The sequence below is a fragment of the Arvicanthis niloticus genome, chromosome 10, assembly GCF_011762505.2.
Source record: "Arvicanthis niloticus isolate mArvNil1 chromosome 10, mArvNil1.pat.X, whole genome shotgun sequence".
NCBI lineage: Eukaryota > Metazoa > Chordata > Mammalia > Rodentia > Muridae > Arvicanthis > Arvicanthis niloticus.
The window spans coordinates 11,582,982-11,603,840 of NC_047667.1; positions in this window are offsets into that span (position 1 = coordinate 11,582,982).

Genomic DNA, 20,859 nt, shown 5'->3' on the forward strand with positions numbered 1-20,859 from the left:
CAGCCATGAAGAATGAACTTGAGTTGTTCTCAGGACAATAATTGTAACTGGAGGCAATCATAAGAAAACTAGTATCACACATTTTCTCTCATTTGTGGTTTCTAGACTTTACATAGAACCACAAAGTCCTATATATCTATGTGGCATGAATGAGGAAGTGAATCTGTGTAGGAGAGTGAAGGGGTGTGACTAATGGGAAGGGAGAGTGGGGCAGCTATGGCGAGGGTTATGCTCAGTGCACACCATTTACTTGTATGAAAAATGGCTTGGACAGGGATGAGAGACATATGATATATTTACTACCACTTACAACTAACCTTATATAAAAACTTGAAAAAATTCCCAGCTGGAAAACAAACTTGAAGTTATTCCAATAAAGTCAAGTTATTCTTTTTTTGTTTTTTCTCACAGTAGTAGATATTTGCTGTAAAAAAGTTGGGGGTGGGGAGAGTATTATGCATTCTATTTTATGGTTCACAACACATCTGAAAACCAGACAGACCCTCCCTCCTCTTATTCCTCTCCCCTTCCCTCCACTCTCTGCCTCATTTTACAGCCTCATAAGTACCAGGTTAATGCTGTGCTGAGCTACTCTACAGCCCCGAGATAGTTTTGTAATTATTTGACAGGATTATTTCTATTTCGGTTTCAGTTACATCTATTGAAAAAAAATTAAAACAAAACAAAACAACAACCAAAACACCCCAAGAAGGCTGGATCACCTTTTAGCTGCATGAGTCATGCTGACAACAAGACAGGCATCCATTAGACTCTGATTAACAGCCATTTTTCATAGTGTACAAAAACAAAGAGAGGAGCTAAACTATTTCATATGTGATAGCTTATCAATGATTCATAGGAAATATCCAACTTCAGTATCACAAAGAATTATAAAAATATCCCTCTCTCTCTCCTTCCCTCCCTCCCTCCCTTTCTCCCTCCCCCCGGCCCCCCTCTCATGTTCCTGCATGGTTTGGGCAGAGGGATACAATGGTACAAAAATGTCAGAGGACAACCTCTGGGAGTCAGTTGTCTTTTTCAACCATGTGGGCTCAAAGGCTTGGACTTAAACTGTCAGGCTTAGCAGCAAGAACCTTTACCCAGCAATCCATCTTGTAGGCCCCAAGTTTTCTGAATTCTAAAGTCAAATATGGAAGTTCCTTGATGGATATACTAGTAAGAAATTTCGCAGTGATTTCCAGGTGTTTCTTATGTGAAGAAGTGGGCGGTTTGTTTCATATTGGTACAGATACAAATGTCCGTGTTATTCATCTCAATATACACTTTAGAAGTCACCACTGTCGAAAGCAGCCTTCAGTTCAGATCACTGACAAAATGTCCTTTCCATAAATTGTGCATAATCTTGCTTCACCTGCTCTATCTTCCGTCATTCTGCACTGAAGCACAAACAGAAGTTCCCTTTCTCAGCTCTCCTTCCCAGACAAGACTATATAAGCATAGTGAACCCTTAGAAGTCTCTGTCTCTGGTGGTCGGTCTGTTGTCCTTTGGATCACTATTGTGTTGGTTCTGTTCTGAATGTTCCCGGTCCCTTTGTGCTTTTAGGATAAGTAGATGTCTCATAAGTCTGATCAAGGCTTTTAATGTCAAGTTTCTATTTGCAGTTCCCTAACACCCGGTCTCCAGCCCAGACCTTTATCTTGACTTTCAGGGCTTTATATATCTTCCTTTAAAGGTTTGCCCATCTTCAATCCTCACTTGGTTTTGCTTTCCACAGCTGTACTTTAAAAGTGGCTTATTTATGTGTATGTGCATGTGAGTCTCCATGTGTGTATGTATGTGCCCAGGCTTGGGATGGGCACTCATGGAGACCAGAAGAGGCTGATACAGGTCACTGTGAGCTGCCCAGTGTGAATGCTGGGAATTGAACTTGGGTCCTCTGCAAGGGCAATGCTGCTAACTTCTGAGCCACCTCTCAGGCTCCCCCACTGCCACCTTCCCATTAGCAAATGATAGTAAAGTTGGCCGTTGCTTAAAGTTCTCAGGACAGTGGCCTAGATCTTGATTTTTTTTTTTTTTCTCATTTTTTCCCACTGCCTACTTTCCCATATCGACTCCCAGCCCTGAACCTGTGCGCACACACCTGTGTGGATGCGGTGCCAAGTCCTGAAGATTCTAATTCAGAAAGAGACTTTGAACTTGCCCTTCAGTGGGTTCTTTATTCCGTGGGCCCTCACATAAGTTTCTGAGTCAAGTTCTAAACTGCCGCGCACACCCTCACTTTTGTGCCTTCCTACTGAGAGGAATAATAATCTTCTTAAATTAAAAAGTGGGTCATGACATTTTTTCCCCCTGAACTTCTTATTTTGAAATTATTTCAGGCTTGAAGAAGAGTGAAGAAAAGATGGTGTAGATAATTCTCTTAACCGTCTCCGTCCCTTGGAAGGTCAGCGCCTTACTTAACCCTGCTCAGTCAACAACACTCAGAAGTTAATACTGGTATAATATGATTAATTAAACTGAAGATATTTTTGATTGTCTCCAGGTTGTTCTGCTAAAACCAGTTTTTGGTTTCAGTATTTCATCCTTTTAGTAGTGAAGGCGTACAAGGGTTTCCTACGGTTCTTAGATGAAACTCGAATGTCTAATCATGCTTTATAAAGCACAGCACATGCCTTTGCTCTGCCTTTTCTTGAAAACTTATTCTTCTAAATTCTGTTCTTTGCAATGCTCAATCCTGCTGGTCCCCTTTCAGCTCCTTGAACACCCTGGGGCTCTTTTTCTGCCCCGGGCCTTCATTTGTCTGCCACCTCTGCATGGATGCTCCTCTGTTGCATCTTGGAGCTGGCAGCTTCTTCCCTTCATTTTAGTCAGCTTAAATATGACTCTAATCAATAGTTCCTAAGAGCTAGGTCTCCTATGTCATTGTTCTGATTACTTATCACCCCCAAATTACTCCATACTTTGCAATTATTATGCAGGCTTATTTTGTTGTTATCTGGCCCAGTAGAATATTGAGTTCCAGGAGAGGTAATACATGTATGTATTAGTTTTCTATAGTTCCCACAAAGAGCTCTAAATACTGTCTCAGTTCATAACAGCATGAACTTATAATTCTATAGAAAAAAAATCCATCAGGTTTGGTTGATTTCTTTGTTTTTAATCTTTTTCTCCCCTCTTTTGTTTTGAGGGATCGAATCGGGGAACAAGTGCTATACCACTGTGTGTCTTAAATGTTAACAGCCCAAAATGAAGGTACTGGGAGATAAAGTGTTAGAGGATGTAAGAAAGTATGTGTTTCAGAACTGTGTTAGTAGATAATACGTATTTTCTAAAGTAACATTTATGAATCTATCTATCTATCTATCTATCTATCTATCTATCTATCTATCTATCTTCATCATTATCTATCATCCATCCATCATCCATCTATCCATTATCTATCTATCTATCTATCTATCTATCTATCTATCTATCTATCTATCTATCAATTATCTATCTCCCCAAAATTTCCAAATACAAAACCATAGAGCTTGAGATGTTGGGGTTGGCAGAGATTTTGGTTGAGTTAGTCATAGGAGAAGTTTGGCTAAGCATAAGATCAGAAAGATGAGGTAGAGGTCTTTAAAGAGTTGAGGGAGCTTATGCAAACTACTGGGTCCAAGATCTAGAGGGATTCAGAGCAGATTCATATAAAGGCTGTTAAACATGGGCTAGAGAGATGAAGTCATTGCTACACAAGCAGGAAGGCCTGTGCTCATCCCTCAAGCTCATGTATAAAGCACTGGGAGGCAGATATGGGTAGATTCATGGAGCTCTCTGGCCAACTAGTCCTGGATAGTGGGAGACTCTGTGTCAGGAAACAAGATGAGAAGTTCCTGAGGAGTGAGACTCCAAAGAAGTTAATCTCTGGTCTCTGGAAACTGATGCACATGCAACACTTCCGTATTTGCATACACTTGTGTTGAGAGCCGCACTAGCCCCACGTTCAGGCGGCCAAAAAATGTTGAGAACTGCACTAGTCCCATGTTCGGGTGCCAAAAAATGTCGTGGCCCAAGCAAAATGTTGAGGCCTGGGTTGCCCTGCGTTTGGCGGCCACTGTATCCCTGCCCAAGCTGCTGCTACGGTCTGCAGGTTGGGGTTCAGCAAGAGAGAGAGTGAGGGCAGTTTCGAGGAATGGAGACCAGACAGAGTGTGTTTCAATCCCGTTTATTCTTCAGTCTCTCTTCCTTTAAGTGTCTCCCTAATGTCTTCTCTCTGCTGTGTCTGATTCTCTCTAGAGCCAAGTGTCTTCTACCTAATGTCAAGTCATCTGTTACTCTCTCTGTCTGCCTCTATCTTATATGTCTCACTTCTAAACCATGACTTTTGGTCACACCTTTAATCATGCCCTTAGGTCTTGTCTCTAAATTTGATCTCTACACTTCTAAGTCAAACTCTTAAGTTACACACCTTTAATCTCACACATCTTTAATCTCAAGGTATCTAAACCAAGATTATCGGAGTGTGCTCAGCTGTTGTAGGCTATTGTAATCCAAGTCTCATGTCAAGGTATATGGCTCAAGATGGCTGCAAAGCTGATAGCCGCTTTCTGCTAAAAGTCGGCCCCCAACACACTTTTGTATTTGCATACACTTGTATATTTGCATATTTGTGAACACATACACATACATACAAAGAAAAAGACTGTTAGCCAATTTACTTCTTACTTTGGAGGGAACTCAAAAGCATTTAATTAGTATACCGATGTGTTATTGGCATATTCAAGGACAACTAGACAGAAGAGAAAGGAATGATGTACAGTACAAAGACATGAAGAGGGGAGAGGTAGAGAGGAGAAGAGAAGGGGGGAAGGAGAGAGACAGAGACAGAGACAGAGACATTAAGAGATATTCTAACATCTATGCATTTTGTACCTGTTTACACTCAGAATTCCTTCTGGAAGCACTCTGCTTTCCCAACCCATCCAGTCTCATGTTGATGACGTTCATGAAGCAACATGAATGTCATGGCATCCCCATCTTCACTGAAAGAAGACTGACTGTTGATATGACATTGTTATCAGCTCCCCTCATAGTGTTTCAGCAAGCACACCTGGCTGCAGGAGAGCAGAGAAGAATCTCAAAACTGATGTGAGTAGTCTGGGCCTTGGGAACCCCACAGAGCCTCAGTGGGCACCAGTGGAGAAAGATGCATCGCTTAGTGGGGGACTAGCAAGTTAAAGATATCTATTTTTCTCCAAACCTGTCCAGGGGAGTGTAAAAAGATACTATACATTTCTGAATAATAAAACCCGCTGAGAGTGAGTCTGAAGCTGAGTGGAGGGGGTAAGTGAGTCTGTGCTTTTCTAAAAAAATGAGCAGGGACCCTGGCAGCTGCTCGCAGTGTACTGGTGTGCAAGTCTGCTTTAAAGAAGAACACATGTCTGTGTCTAGGGGGAAGATCAACACTCAGAAGTCAAAGCCTACTGTTGCCATATAAATATATTTAGAGGAACAGCAGCTTGCTGAACATTTTCAGTTGCTATAGAGTTAGGGGGTAAGGGAGAGAGGCAGAGAGGAAGGGAGAAAGAGAAGGGAAGGAGGGAGAGAAAGAGAGAAGGGAAGGAAGGGGTGATAATTGTATGGAGAGTTGGAGAGAGAGAGGATAGAGGAAGATGAACCAATGGTGGGAGAGAGACAGACAGACAGAGAGAGAGAGAGAGAGAGAGAGAGAGAGAGAGAGAGAGAGAGAGAGAGAGAGAGAGAGAGATTGAATACGGTCAATTATTGTTCTTAGATGGAACCAGCCTTGGTTACTTGTATTAAACCTGTGTAAGAACTTACTGAGAAAAACATTTGGATGTCACTAGCATATTTGTATTAGGCTGGTTGAATGTACTTATTTTTATTGATTTTTATTATATGAGTTCAATCTTTGGGTCCAGGATTGGGCCCCTGATATCCCTCCTGCCGCTGGATATTAACACCTAGGAATATGTTTAGTCTTCACCCTCTCTTTTGCAAGAAAAAAAAAAAGACATTTAAGAATGTGGTATATGGTGGGCAGATTTTGGACCGGGCACATACATAAGGCTTTGGGGAAAATAAAAATTTAAGAGTCAATGTTCATTTAGAATAATCCTAAAAGTGTAACAGTAATCACACAAGTGATCACGAAACAGACAAATACAGGCTGAGAGGTAATAGAATCCGGATGAAATATACTAAGTAATTTGTCTCAGACATCAGAGACTATGATAATTAATGCTATCATCTTGAGAAGATTTTGAAATCACCTAGAAGAAGTGTCTGAGCATGTCTTTAAAGGAGTTTCTAGATTGGGTTCATTGGGGTGCCCCCATTCTACTAAGTTCAATGTTTTACATGGGTTTGGGGGGGGGGGGTCCTGGCCTGGATAGAAGGGAGAAGCTGAACTGAGAGGCGGCAGCATTCCTCTCTGCTTCCTCACTATGGAAGCCATGTGACTTGCTTCTTACAAAACAGGGAGACACCAGTTTAGACTCTCAAATTCCAGTCTCCTTGTCTACATGTCCAAAACTCAAATGAACAAATCTGATGGGCTTGGCTCCTTTTACTTAAAGTTTTATTAATTTTTTTTAGTGATTTATTTAATTTTTATTTTATGTGCATTGTTGTTTCGCCTGCATGTATATTTGTCTGTGTGAGGCTGTTGGATCCCCTGGATCCGGAGTAACAGACCGTTGTGAGCTGCCATGTGGGTGCTGGGAAGTGAATCCTGGTCCTCTGGAAGAATAACCAATGCTCTTAATCTCTGAGCCAGTTTTCCTGCCCTAGATCTTGGTGTATATGGTTTTTTTCCATCTGCGTCTTTGGGCTCATTTGTAAAGCCTTAGAACCATACCTTTATTGTGTGGAATCATGCAGTTAACTTCGGGAAGAAGTATTGAACTTTAAAAGGTTTATAGATGCCCATTTGTTTATTGGTGCATGGTTAAACTCCCAGTGGCCAGGCCCTTAAAGAAGACCCAGACTTTCTCCACATCCTCCCCTTCCAGAGGCTATCCACTGTGAAGAGCTATACTTCAGCATCCCTACCAAAGGTTTTAAGAGTTCTCTTCAATAGCTTCCTGTCTAGACTGTTTATTTTTTGCTTTTGAGGGGGTGGGGCTGGGAGGAAAGCGTTTGTCACAAAAGTCTTCTATGTCTCTCATTCTTAACTGTGAGTCTGCAGTCATGGATAACTCTGTCAAAGAAGCGTTCTTATCTGTAACAGCCAGCTGCAGCATAAATCATGGACTTTCACATGGTTCCTGTCAACCTTTTTCCCTTCTTCTTTTTCCTGGGAGGAGGTCATAAGGGTTGTGTGGGGGGTGGGGGGTGGACCTGGAAGGCCTGGAAAGTGAGTATGATCGGAGTGCATTATGTGAAATTACCAAATAATCAATAAAAATATTACGTTGGAAAAACAAACTTATAGATTGAAATTTCAAAGGATTAGTTCAGATTGAAGCCCAGCATTGTTTCATGTGCTTCTCACCCATCAAGTTCCAAGAGTGTCACGAGGAATTGGCACAGTTAGTACACCCTAGGCTGACTCAGGATGATCCTCAGAGAGGAGAAAAATGTGTCCGGGGAAAATGTCAGAAGCAAAACTCTCTCACAGAACATTCAAGTTGGGAAGGGATTTTTAGGGTTGGGGAGAAGGCTCAGTGGGTAGGAATGACTGCTGCACAAAAATGAGGACCTGAGTTTGACACCTCAGTGCCCACGTAAAAAGATGGGTCAGACCAATTCCTGCATAGATCTAACACTGTGGAGCTGGAGACAGAAAAATGACTCAAGTGTGCTGTTTGCCAGGGTAGGTTCAGGTTCAGTGAGAGACCTTGTTCTAAGGGAAGAATGTAGAGACCTCAGCACATGTGAGTACAGGTATGTATACTTCCCACATTTGTGCATAAAACACACATGCACACACATACACACACATATCACATATAAACAAAGACGTTAGAAAAGCAGTTTATTTAAAGACCACAGACTATATATGCATTTACTAGCTAAATATTTTTATTATTGTGATTCAGAATATAACTGATTTTTATGTTTATAAAAATTTATATCTATATTTTATTTTAATACCTCTGTGTATATTTTTGTATGTGTTCAAGTTGCTTTGGCCACTTAAACCCACCAAAGAGATTTGAGAGCAAATTCTGACACATTTGTTTTCCTTCTTGGTGGCTAGAGGCATTGTCTATGGAACATAGGGTCACCAGCCTAAGGATGGTACTACACACAATGAGCTGGGCCCTCCTACATTACTCACTAATTAAGAAAGTTCTCTATAAGCTTGTCCACAACCAGATCTTCTGGAGGCATTTTCTCAATTGAAACTCCTTCCTCTCAATTGATTCCACTTCTGTTTGGTTGACATAAACTTATCAAGCACAGTATGGCTTTCCTGTTGTGATTTGTCTGGTGGTAAGTAAGTGGCTAGAAGAACAATCATCCATGTTTTTCAGCAGCACATGCTCAGGGAAAGCTTTGTCTGCACTAGACGGAGGAAGAGACCAGGAAACAGAATGTTTTACTTCATGTTTTATTCTTACTCATTTCACTGTGATATTTCATGAAAGAGAAGACCTTTGTAATAATTGGTCAGATCAAAGTAAGACATGAAAAGAATATGAAAATTATGAAATTCATTAATTTGTACACTTAAAAGAAGTGATTGCTTTTCTGTTCCAACAACCAAACCATAAGGCCAAAGACTGGAGATTGGTTAAAACTCGGGCTTGGTACAATGTTTAGATCAATGGTGTGATTAATTAAAATGTCTTAGAATAGTGTCATGCCATAAAAATGCCTCAAAGTGACAAGAATGGTTTGTTTGCTGAGTCCTCTTATACTTAGAAATATTATCAAGAATGTAGGAGTGAGAATCAGAAGGTGGAGAAAGCAAGCATGGTTAGGTACACACACACACACACACACACACACACACACACACACACACACACACTCACATTACATATCCTGCCACAAAACATACACATAAACGTAACATAATTAGTAATTTAGTATTAGTTCAGCTGGTCAAATGCTTGCTGTGCAAGGATGGGAATCTGAGTTCTTTCCCGAAGAACCCACATAAAATGCTGGTTATGATGGTACATACTTGTTATACTAATGCTAAGGAGGTAGAGACAGGAGGATTCCTGAATTATTACAGGCTAACTGTAATAACTTTAGGTTATTCAGACAAACTTTAGGTTTTTCAGAGAACCCATATCTAAAAAAACCAGCTGCATGGCACATGGAGAATGACACCTGAGGTTGATTATTCACATATGTGCACACACATGTGAATTCATGCACATATGAACACATACACACATACATAGAAACCTCAAAATACTTATTAGAATATAATAATCATTAAGATAGATAATATTATATGCTATCTTGATTGGTTCTTGGAAGGCCAACATATTTGGTCACACCATCCAGTTTGTTTTATGAGACATGGTCTCTCACTGACCTGGAACTTGCCAGTCTTGGTTGGCTGACCAGTGAACCACAGGGATATTCATGTCTCCACATCCCTAGCTCTGAGATTATAAATGTGCCCTACTATGTCTGGATGGTCTTGTTTTAAACAAGGATTATGGAGATCTATGCCTGTGCTTGCAAAGCAAGCTCTTGAAGTGACTGCATCATCTCCCTAGGACTTTGTTAAGGTCTACACCCAGATCAATGTTCAGCACATGCTGAACAGTCTGTAGTCAACAAACACATTCCCTATCAGTAAGGGATACAGCTGTAGACTTCTATCTTGTGAGTGTGTCAGTCTATGATTTTTATATTCTCTTGATCATACGCGGAGTCTCCACTGAGGCCCAGATATGGTTCCATTTGATTTGGAGATCCATTGTAGTCACCAGGAACAGAACTGATAGATTAGTTACTATACCAAATGAGGATTTTAAAGATTGGTTTATATCATATTGCCTTTGGAGCCCAAAATGGAGAGGCTGGGACTCTAGTAGTTGCTCCGTCCATGAGGCTGGCTATCTCAGCAGTCCCAATATGGCAATGAAAGTCTGGGGGATTTCTGGAGAGCTGCTTCTCTTCAGTTTACAGTGGAAGACTGAAATTGAAGAAGTTGGCTGCAATAGCAGTGAGGGAGGGATTGCTGCAGACATGGGGAGATGAATTTGCTATCAAGAATGCAGACAAGCCGGCAAAAACTGTGTATCGTGATTTATTAGATTGATTTACGTGCTATGGTATGAATAGTCCAGTAAGGGCTGTTTGTGCACTGGAGAGGCTAAGAGCCTGGTTTAGGAGACCTGATGCTTCAGTGCTGCCTGTCAAGTCCTGGAGAATGGAGGATTCCTGAAGAGCTGCAGGTCTTCAGTCCACCTGGAATCCTGAAGAATGTGCAGGACGGAAACAGTTGTGGAAACAGTGGCAAAAGAACAGATACACTCACCTGCAAACTGGGGTGGTTTGAAAAAAAGTGTCCCCAAGAGCTCATAGGGAGTGGTACCATTAGGGGGTGTGGCCTTGTTGGAGAGAGTGGGTCACTGGAGGCCACTTTGAGGTCTCAGATACTCAAACTAGGCCCAGCATGCCATTCTCTTCCTGCTGTCTGAAGATCTGGATGTAGAACTCTCAGCTTCTCCAGCAGGATATGTGCCTTCATGGTGCCATGCTTCTCACCATAATGGTCATAGACTGAACCTTTGAAACTGTAAGTCAGCCCCAATTACAAATGTTTTTCCTTATAAGAGTTGCTGAAGTCATGATGTCTCTTCACAGCAAGAGAACCCTAACTAAGACAGAGAAAGCCCTGAAGGCAAGCAGGCCAAAGCTTTCTCCTCAGACTTCTCTGTACCTGAGCTGTGGTCGGATACTTCCCACAGTTACTATTTGAACTTCAACTAACCTAATAAAGAAAATCCTTCACGGATAAGGCATAAGGCTGGCCTCATGGGTGATGCTAGATCCTATCAAATTGGCAATCAATGTAAAAAATGTGTGTTTGTAGATTGGTGCTCACTCTCAATTCCTGCCCATTGTTTGAAGCAGATGCCTGTTCATATTACACCATTGGGTGTCAAATGGCATCAACAAAAGTGATTTTTAGTTCATAAATCTCCAGATCAACTGCAGCTGTGCATTGTCTGGAGGACTGGACTCACCAAGATAAGACCCAGAAAGTATTCATAGCTTGATAAGGGATGTGTCATATCATCTCCCCTCTCTCAACACTAGAAACATTGAGAACCGACCTAGAATAGGGAGAGAGGAGACTGTACTACATTTCATGTTGATCTGCAACAGGCAGGTCGGATTCTAAGTCATTAAGATTTGGGAGATGCTTGTTACTGCAGCATAATTCAGACTGTCCTGCTTGTTTCACAGGTCTAGAATGTGCATCATAATTCACATACATACACACATGCAGACACACACACACACAAACACACACACATACACACACACACATACACACACAAACACTCATACTCCAGTTGCTTCTGTGATCATATTCCTTATATTATTTTGCTGCTTGACACAGTTAAGTCTTGAACACAATATCTAAATTTCCAACTCTTGTTATCTATTTCCTCCCTTTTAATAAGTGTACTTGAATCTTAGAAAATTCACAGACAAAACCAGCTAGATTTTAGCTTTGACGGTATCATACACTGGCTGTGTGACCTCTCATCCATACCTCTCTTCTATTACACTGATTCCTTTCTTTAAAATGAAAATATTCTCCTACCTACTTAAAACTAGTGAGAAGTGGCATATGTGAATTCGCTTTACAAATTGTCATTCTCGTTGCAGTTCTCCCCAGTTCTCTAAAATTACATGCGTACCCCAAGAAGCCTTTCCTTCTGTTTATCAAAAATTCCTTATCTCAGGGGCCTTCACAATGGCTCAATCAGTGGTCAAAGGTGCTTACTGTCAAGCCCGACCTTCTGAATTCGGTCCCCAGGACTCACATGATAGAAGTGGAGAATGGGTTCTGTTAGGCTGTCCTCTGAATCCACAATCATGTCTTGGCACATATGCATGTAACCCCAATTAAAATTAATCAATTAAGTATGATTTAACACTATAAAAAGCCTTCCTTACCACAGGTGAAACAAGTTTATACTCACCTGGCCTTCAACCAATGGATGTAGAATTCCTACAGACCTTTGCAAGTCTAAAAATATTTTCTTTAGATTGTCTTTGTAAGCTGAGTTACAATCTTAAGCCATAGTCTTCAAAACCACTCAGTACAGGAAATAATAATTTTTACATGCTACTTTCAACTCTTTTTACTTAAGTGTTTTTCCAAGTGCCAGATTTCATTAAAAGCTGCTTCCCTCCTATTGAAGTAAGACTTTATTTACGTTTCTGTAGTACCACTTAATTCATGTACCTACACTATAGGTAATTTTCCTCTCCTCTACATTAAATTATGAACCCATTGAAGGATTGTGCTTACATAACATTTTGGGTATATTCAAGGTTCTGCTCATAAAAGGTACTCAAGAAACACACTAAATTTAATATATTTAAGCTAAATTGGCATATTTAAATCAAGTCAATTACCATTAAATTAATAACTCATGGTGGTATCATAACATAGAGCTGATTTCTAATATATATTATTTGCTACCAAGCATGTAATGATTTTAACAGAAAATTTGTTGATCTTATAGAATAAAAATGTTTAAATCTAGCATGCACTATTAATATCTTGTACATGTATGCATGAGTCGTGTGTGTGTGTGTGTCTAATATGTACACGTGGAAGTCAGAAGTCAGCCACACATGTTGCTCTTCAGGAGATGTCTACCTTGTTCTATATACAGGACCTCTCAGTTGGGACCTAGGGCTTTCCAAGCAGGTGAGGCTGACTGATAAACCTCAGGAATTCCTGTCTCCCCTCCATCATAATGGGATTACAGGTTGACACTGCCACTCTTTGTGTATGGGTTCTGGGGATCCAAACTCAAGTCCTCACACTTGTAGAGCCAGTACACCACCCACTGAGCTATATCCCCAGCCTCACTGATGCAGTTATCAATGATCCTTGCAAGGCATCATCAACTCCATCATTATTTTTAATGAATCCTCTATAGAGTTGGAACTAAGTGTGGAGAATGAGGGCTATGGCCATGAAAAACAACTAAATTGCAATTTCCTAAGGAAGAATTGTCTTTCCATGTTAGTTCTGACCAGTGGATTAAATCATCATGACTTAAGTCAAAAATCTCTGAGAAAAATATGTAGAATGCAGTATAATGTTAATTAAAAATACGTTTTTCTTGTCTCAGACTTCAAGAAGACTTGAGAGCTGTTTTCTCATTACTTGATATTATGTACTCAGTCTCTTTAGGCTGTAAGACTTGGATTCTTAAACACACACATTTCCTAGCAGAAACCAACTTTATAATCGTTTGTAAAAATTATTTTATTTACTTACATTCCAGCTGTTGCCCCTACTCCCTGCCCAGCCCTCCCTACCACAGTTCCTCATCCCATTTCTCCTCCCCTTTGCCTCCCAGAGGATGCTCCCCTCCCCTAGGTATCCCCCTTACCTGGAGCCTCAAGTCTCTTGAGAATTAGGCACATTTTATTTCCCACTGATGCCAGATCAGGCAGTCCTCTGTTGTATATGTGCCTGGGGCCTGGGCAAAAAACCCTTGTATGCTGCCTGGCTGGTGGCTCAGTGTCTTCAAGCTCCCAGAGGTCCTGGTTAGTTGAGACTGCTGGTCTTCCTATGAGGTCACCCTCCCCTACAGCTTCTTAAATCCTTCCCCTAATTCAACATAGGGCTCCCCAACTTCAGTCCAATGGTTGGGTGTAAGTATTTGCTTCTGTCTCATTCAGCTGCTGGTAGGGCCTCTCAGAGTACAGCTATGGTAGGCTCCTGTCTGTAGGCACATCATAGCATCAGTAATAGTGTCAGGCCTTGGTGCCCTCCGCCTCCATGAAATGGATCCCAAGTTGGGCAAGTCACTGCACTACCTTTCCTTCAGTCTCTGCTTCATTTTTGTTCCTGTAGTTTGTTTAGAGAGGACCAATTCTGGATCAAATATTTCGACTGTGGGTTGGTAACCCACTCCCTCCTCTTGAGGCCCTGTCTATCTACTGGAGATGGACTCTTTGAGTTCCTTCTCCCTACTGTTGGGCATTTTGGCTAAGGTCACCCCCATTTTGTCCTGAGAGTCTCTCACCTCCCAGGTCTCTGGGACTTTCTAGAGGATCCCTCCACCTCACATCTCCAGAGGCTGCATATTTCCATTCATTCTCCTGGTCCTCTGAGCCTGTCTTCCCTCCATACCTGCTCCTGTTCCCCCTTTTTCCTGCCCCTCCCCTCCTATCCAGGTTCCTTCCTCTGCCTCCTGTGATTATTTTCTTCCCCCTTCTTAGTGGGATTGAAGCAGCCCCACTTAGGCCTTCGTGTTTGCTAAACTTCTTACAGTCTGTGGGTTGTATCCTAGGTTTCTGTACTTTTTGACTAATATTCACTCATCAGTGAGTACATACCATGCATGTCCTCTTGGGTTTGGGTTACCTCACTCAAGATGATATTTTCTAGTTCAATCTATTTGCCTGCAAAATTCATGATGTTCTCATTTTGACTAGCTAAATAGTATTCCATTGTGTAAATGAACCACATTTTCTGTATCTATTCTTTGGTTGAGGGACATCTGGGTTGTTTCCAGCTTCTGGCTATTACAAATAAGGCATCTATGAACATAGTAGAGCACATGTTTTTGTGGTATGGTGGGGCATCTTTTGGGTATATACCCAAGAGTGGTATATCTGGGTCTTCAGATACAACTATTTCCAATTTTCTGAGGAACTGCCAGACTGATTTCCAAAGTAGTTATACCATTTTGCTATCCCACCAGCAATGGAGGAGTATTCCTCTTTCTCCACATCCTGGCCAGCGTGTGATGTCATTTGAGTTTTTAATCTTAGTCATTCTGATTGGAATCTTAAGGTTGTTTTGATCTGCATTTCCCTGATGACTTAGGGCTTTGAACATTTCTTTAAGTGCTTCTCAGCCATTTGGGTTTCCTCTGTTGTAAATTCTATGTTTAGCTCTGTACCCATTTTTCAATCAGGCTATTTGGTTTTTTGGAGGTTAACTTCCTGAGCTCTTTATATATTTTGGGTATTATCCCTCTATCAAATGTAGGGTTAGTGAAGTTTTTCCCCAATGTGTAGATTACCTATTTGTCCTATTGATGCTATTTTTTGCCTTACAGAAGCTTTTAGGTTTTATGAGGTCCCATTTATAAATTGTCGATCTTAGAGGCTGAGCCATGGTGTTCTGTTCAGGAAATTTCCTCCTGTGCCAATAAGTTCGAGGCTTTTTCCCACTTTCTCTTCTATTAGATTCAGTGTATCTGCTTTTATGTTGATGTCCTTGATACACTTAGACTTTAGCTTTGTGCAGGATGATAAATATGGATCTATTTTTATTCGTCTACATTCAGGCCACCTGTTAGACCTGAACCATTCGTTAAAAATGCTTCTTTTTTCCACTATATTTTTTGGCTTCTTTGTCAAAGACCAAGTGTACATAGGTGTGTGGGTTTATTTCTGAGTCTTTGATTCTATTCCATTGATCAATCTGTCTGTCCCTGTACCAATACCATGCAGTATTTATCACGATTGCTTTGTAGTACAGCTTGAGGTCAGAGATAGTGATTCCCCTAAGGATCATTTATTATTGAAAATTGTTTTGGCTATCCTAGGTTTTTGGTTTTCCTTACAAATTTAAGAATTACTCTTTATATATCTGTGAAGAGTTGTTTTTAAATTTTGATGGGGATTGCACTGATCTGTCGATTCAATGCATTTTGGTAAGATGGCCATTTTCACTATATAAATCTTACCAATCTGTGAGCATGGGAGCTCTTTCAGGTAAACTGTCAAAACAATCCATAACCCCTAAAGAAATAAAACCTTCCAACCAAAAAAAGCCTAAGGCCAGATGGTTTTAGTGCAGAATTTTACCAGACCTTCATGAAGAGCTAATACCAATACTCTTCAAACTACTCCACAAAATAAAAACAGATGGAAAACTACTTAATTAAGTCTATGGAGCCACAGTTACTCTGATATGTGAACCACAACAAGATCTGACAAAGAGAATTTCAGGCCAATTTTACTTATGAATATCAATTCAAAAATACTCAATAAAATTCTCACAAACTGAATCCAAGAAGACATCAAAACCATCATTCACCACAGTCAGGTAAGCTTCATCTCAGGGATGTAGGGATGGTTCAATGGATGAAAATTTATCAATGAAATCCAGTATATGAACAAACCCAAGAAAAAAGTCACACGATCATCTTATTAGATGCTAAAAAAACCTTCAACAAAATACAACACTCCTTCATGTTAAAAATTTTGGAGAGATTAGGAATTCATGGTACATACCTAAAAATAATAAAAGCAATATATAGCAAACCAACAGCTAACATCAATTAGATGTTAATAAACTAGAAGCAATCCCACTAAAATCAGGGACAAGATAAGGCTGCCCACTCTCTTTCTATGTGTTCGATATAGTATTTTAAGTTCTAGCTAAAGAAATTAAACAACAAAAGGAGATCAAGAGGATACAAATTGGAAAGGAAGAAGTCAAAGTATAACTGTTTGCAGATAATATGATAGTATACATGAGCAATCCCCAAAATTCTACCAGAAAAGTCCTACAGCTGATAAACAACTTCAACAAAGTGGCGGGATATAAGATTAAACAAACCATTTCTTTATATAAATGATAAACAGGCTGAGAAAGAAATTAAGGAAACTTTATAATCTTTGCATTTTTGTAATAATCACTCTTGTATTGTATAGATTTCTTTATAGTTATAATGCACCCCAAGCATTCTGTATTAAAAACAGAATAACCCATGGATGTGACATTATGATGTACCAAGGATGACATTAAACTCCAGATTGTCTTAGCTCCCCTCCCAAGTGCTGGGATAGGAGGCATGGGTCACCAAACCCAGTTTTATATGGTGCTGAGGATCAAACTCAGTGTTTGGTTAATGCTAAGAAAGCACATTACCAACTGAGGGACATCTCTAATAAGTATTTATTGATGTGTGTCAAATGTGAAATCACATGGCTTAATGAAACAGCATAAATGAGTTATTCACCATTGATAATTGTGGTGGTCCAGAATAGCTCTCCAGTTATTTTTTAATTGAATATTTTATTTATTTACATTTCAGATGTCATCCCCTTTCCCCATTTTCCCTCCCTAGGCTCCCAATCCCATCACCCCCCTCCGCCTTTTTACTTTTATACCATTTTAATTACATGCAAGTATTGAGGTCACTTCTAGGTTGAGGGACTAGCAATAAAATAAATGTAAATAGTAGCTCTCCAGTTATTATAAAGCAGAAATACCAATTACTTCATAAAAATAGGCTGTTACTTGGGATCAATAAAGCCAGGGGTTGAGAGATTATTGTATATTATCCCAGTAAGTGAGGAAGATAGGAGGTGAATAAGGATGTCTTTGTTACCCTTTTCACTACCTGACAGGGCAATGTAAGAGATGAGGGAGTTATTTTGGCTTACACTCTTATGGTACACAGTCCGTGACAGAAGGGAAGGCTCTTCTTGTACTATGGGAATTTATAATGTGGCTTGTTTATATCTTGAAGTATCAGGAAGTAGAGAGCTCAGGGAAGAATGCAGGTGGATGTTGAACACTCAAGGCCCACCCCAGTGATCTCCTTCTGCTATCTAGGCCACAGTATCACAAGTTCCAAAATCATTCTGTCTTAATTAGGGGTTCTACTTCTATGGTAGACACCATGACCCATATTAGCTCAGGGAAGAATGGGTTTATTTCATTTTCTAACTTGCAGTTCATTATCCAGGAAATCTGAGTCAGGAACTGTGTTCAAATTCATTGGGGGAATTTTCTAGATTAATAATTGATCTAGAAGTTCTAAGTCCACTGTAGTTGGTGCCATCCGTGGGCCCAGGAGTAGTTGGCTAACACAAAATAAGCTGTGTGTGTGTTCTGTGAGTACATTTTACTTGGTATTTTTGTCCTTTTTATTTTTTGTTTGTCTTATTTGATTTTCATTTTTTGTGTTATTGTTTTACTTTTGTGTGTTGGTATGTGTGCATGAGAGAGCAGAGAGGATGGAGAATGAAGACAGGTGTAGACAGGGAGATGGGAAGGATCTAGGAGGTGTTTGGGGAGGGGAAAATATCAAAATATATTCTATTGAAAAAGCTAATAATAATTAAAAAACAAAGAAAGCAAGCTAAGCAAACTACGAGAAACAAACAGTGAGCAGCATCTCTCCATTGTCTCCGTGTTAGTAGCTGCCTCTTAGTTCCTGCCTTGAGTTTCTCCCTTGATTTCTTTAATAATGGATAATAACCTATAACTTTAAACCCTTTGTTCCCTAAGTTGCTTTTGGTCATGGAATTTATCACGGCAATAAAAACCCAAACTAGCACAGTGGGTCTATGCTTATGTCAGGTGTCCAATGAATTTGAGAAATTGACTCAATGGATTGTGGACTTTTAACCAATTGCTTTTAGCAATATGATTAATTTCACTGTGACCATATAGTGACATTAATATTGTTTCACATTTAATCTTTCTTTTAAGAAATTTCCAGTTATATTAGTTTGTACCATCACATCTAATCTTTGTGCTTGAGTGCAAAGCAGTGATGATTATCTCTACAGCTCAAAGGGATCTGATTCCCTCTTCTGGGCTCCATGGGTACACACATATATGTATGCATACTAAAGATATATGTATAAATAAAAAATTTTAAAATTTTTTACAGATCAGCTGTTCTTTGCTAACCAACTCACAGGTAATCTCTGAGTTCTAGAATATTTCATCACTGCTTTTGGAATGGAAACTTTATTTGGATGTGAAGCGGTTTCTCCACAGCACTGTAAGTACTCCTTGATAGCTTTTGACAATAGCTGTCAGATTGAAAAGTCTAGCTTGGCCCAAACTCTCTCTTTGTGGGTGACTTTTACAAGCTCTAGTGAAACCACTCAGTAGTTCTCAACCTTCCTAATGTTTCAAGTAATGCAGTTCCTCATGTTGTTTTGTCCACAATCATAAAATTATTTTGTTACTACTTCATAACTGTAATTTTGCCACTGTTATAAATAATAATATAAATATAAATACTAATATAAATATCTGTGTTTTATGATGGTCTTAGGTGTCCCCTGAGGAAGGGTCATTTGACCTTCAAAGGAGTGACAACCCACACGTGAGAACCACTGAACCAGAGCATCCTTTTTTGGGATCTACTCTGGAATGCAGCTATCTGGAGTTGCAGAAAGAGAAACTCAGGCTCCGGTAGATTATCTGCCCCTCCTGCTGCTGTGGAGAACCTTCTTTTAAAAATGAAAAATCTGAGAGGGGAGTTGCCCATGCAGTCCCTGACCACCATTGTCTGACTTTGGGTTTGCCTTGCTATCCCAAGGAGCCTTGCTTGAAAGTGTCCTGCTTCCCCTATGTAGAACGGTAGGTCAGCCCAGAAACAATGAGCTTGGAAACCTCCCCCGTGGGACTGTGAAAAGGATAGATTGGTTTCTGGTAGAGCACTGGCTAGAGATGGCCGGACACCCTGCAAGGGACAGAATACATTTCACCACTCCCAGATTTTAGGCTCCTCACACTCAGCCAAAGACCTCCATTGACCTGCGCTTTTCAGTCATTAATGAGTTACCTGAAGGCCAGAGGGCATAGCCAATTAAGCATTCCTTCCCCGACCCTCCTCCCTCCCTATTTAACCTAGGTCTGCTTTGAGTTGGGAGGTGGGGGTGCAGCCAGATTCATCTACCATCCGCCATGACAATAAAGCTTGGAAAACCATAGACTTCATGGTGTTTTGGGGGCCCTGCCATGGGGAACAATGGAGAAGGCCTTTAACTAATGAGCCATTGCTGCTGCAGCTGCCACCACCTAATCTTCTGCCTGAGGACCTCTATATGTTTCCTCCATTGAGGCCGCCAATTTTAGCAAGCTAGCCTATCCAGCAACTCAGCCAAGCGAGTGCCTAGTCAGCAATAATGCAGCCAAGTGAGTACAAGTAACAAAGAGTCTCTACCCACAGGGCATGGTCAGGGCTTCTCCTCCCCCTTGTTCCTATTGGCTGCAGGCCAGCCCTGTATGCCCCCATGTCTCTGTACTTCCTCAGCCCCCCAGCGGCATCTGGGAGCCCAAGGACAGACCACTGGTCTCCTGGGTCAGGCCACCTTGGCCAGGAGACAACCACTCAAAAGCCACGCCCCCATGGGAATTCCTACTGAGATCCATGCCCCGTGGAGCCCCACAGTGTCCAACCAGCTCCGCGTGGCATGAACTCAGTTAAAATCTTGCATTTCTGCTGCCCAGAACCGTGGTTCTAGCCCGTGGGAACCACACAGCCCAACAGGATCCACCTCCACCCATACTCTCGAACTAACCGCCCCATACTCCCCCGCCAACCCCTTGACATTCAGGTACACCCGAGGCATAGCTAGCAGAAGTGAGTTACAAGCAGTCCCTTGACCTTCATTGTCTGGATATGGGCTCACCCTGCATTCCCAAGGAGTTCTGCTGGCATCAGGATCATCTATCCAACAACAGGGACAAAAGATAGATAAGGCTTAGGAACACAATCAAAAAGATCTAGAGCAATGTGGCACCACCAGAGCCCAGCTATCCTGTACAGCAAGCCCTGGATATCCTAACACAACCAAAGCACAAGAAGACAACCTTAATTGCAATCTTAGACAGATGATGGAGGGCTTTAAAGAGGATGTAAATAAATCTCTTAGAGAAATTCAGGAAAATACCATCAAACGGGTGAAGGAAATGAGTAAAAGTGTCCACGAATTGAAAATGGAAA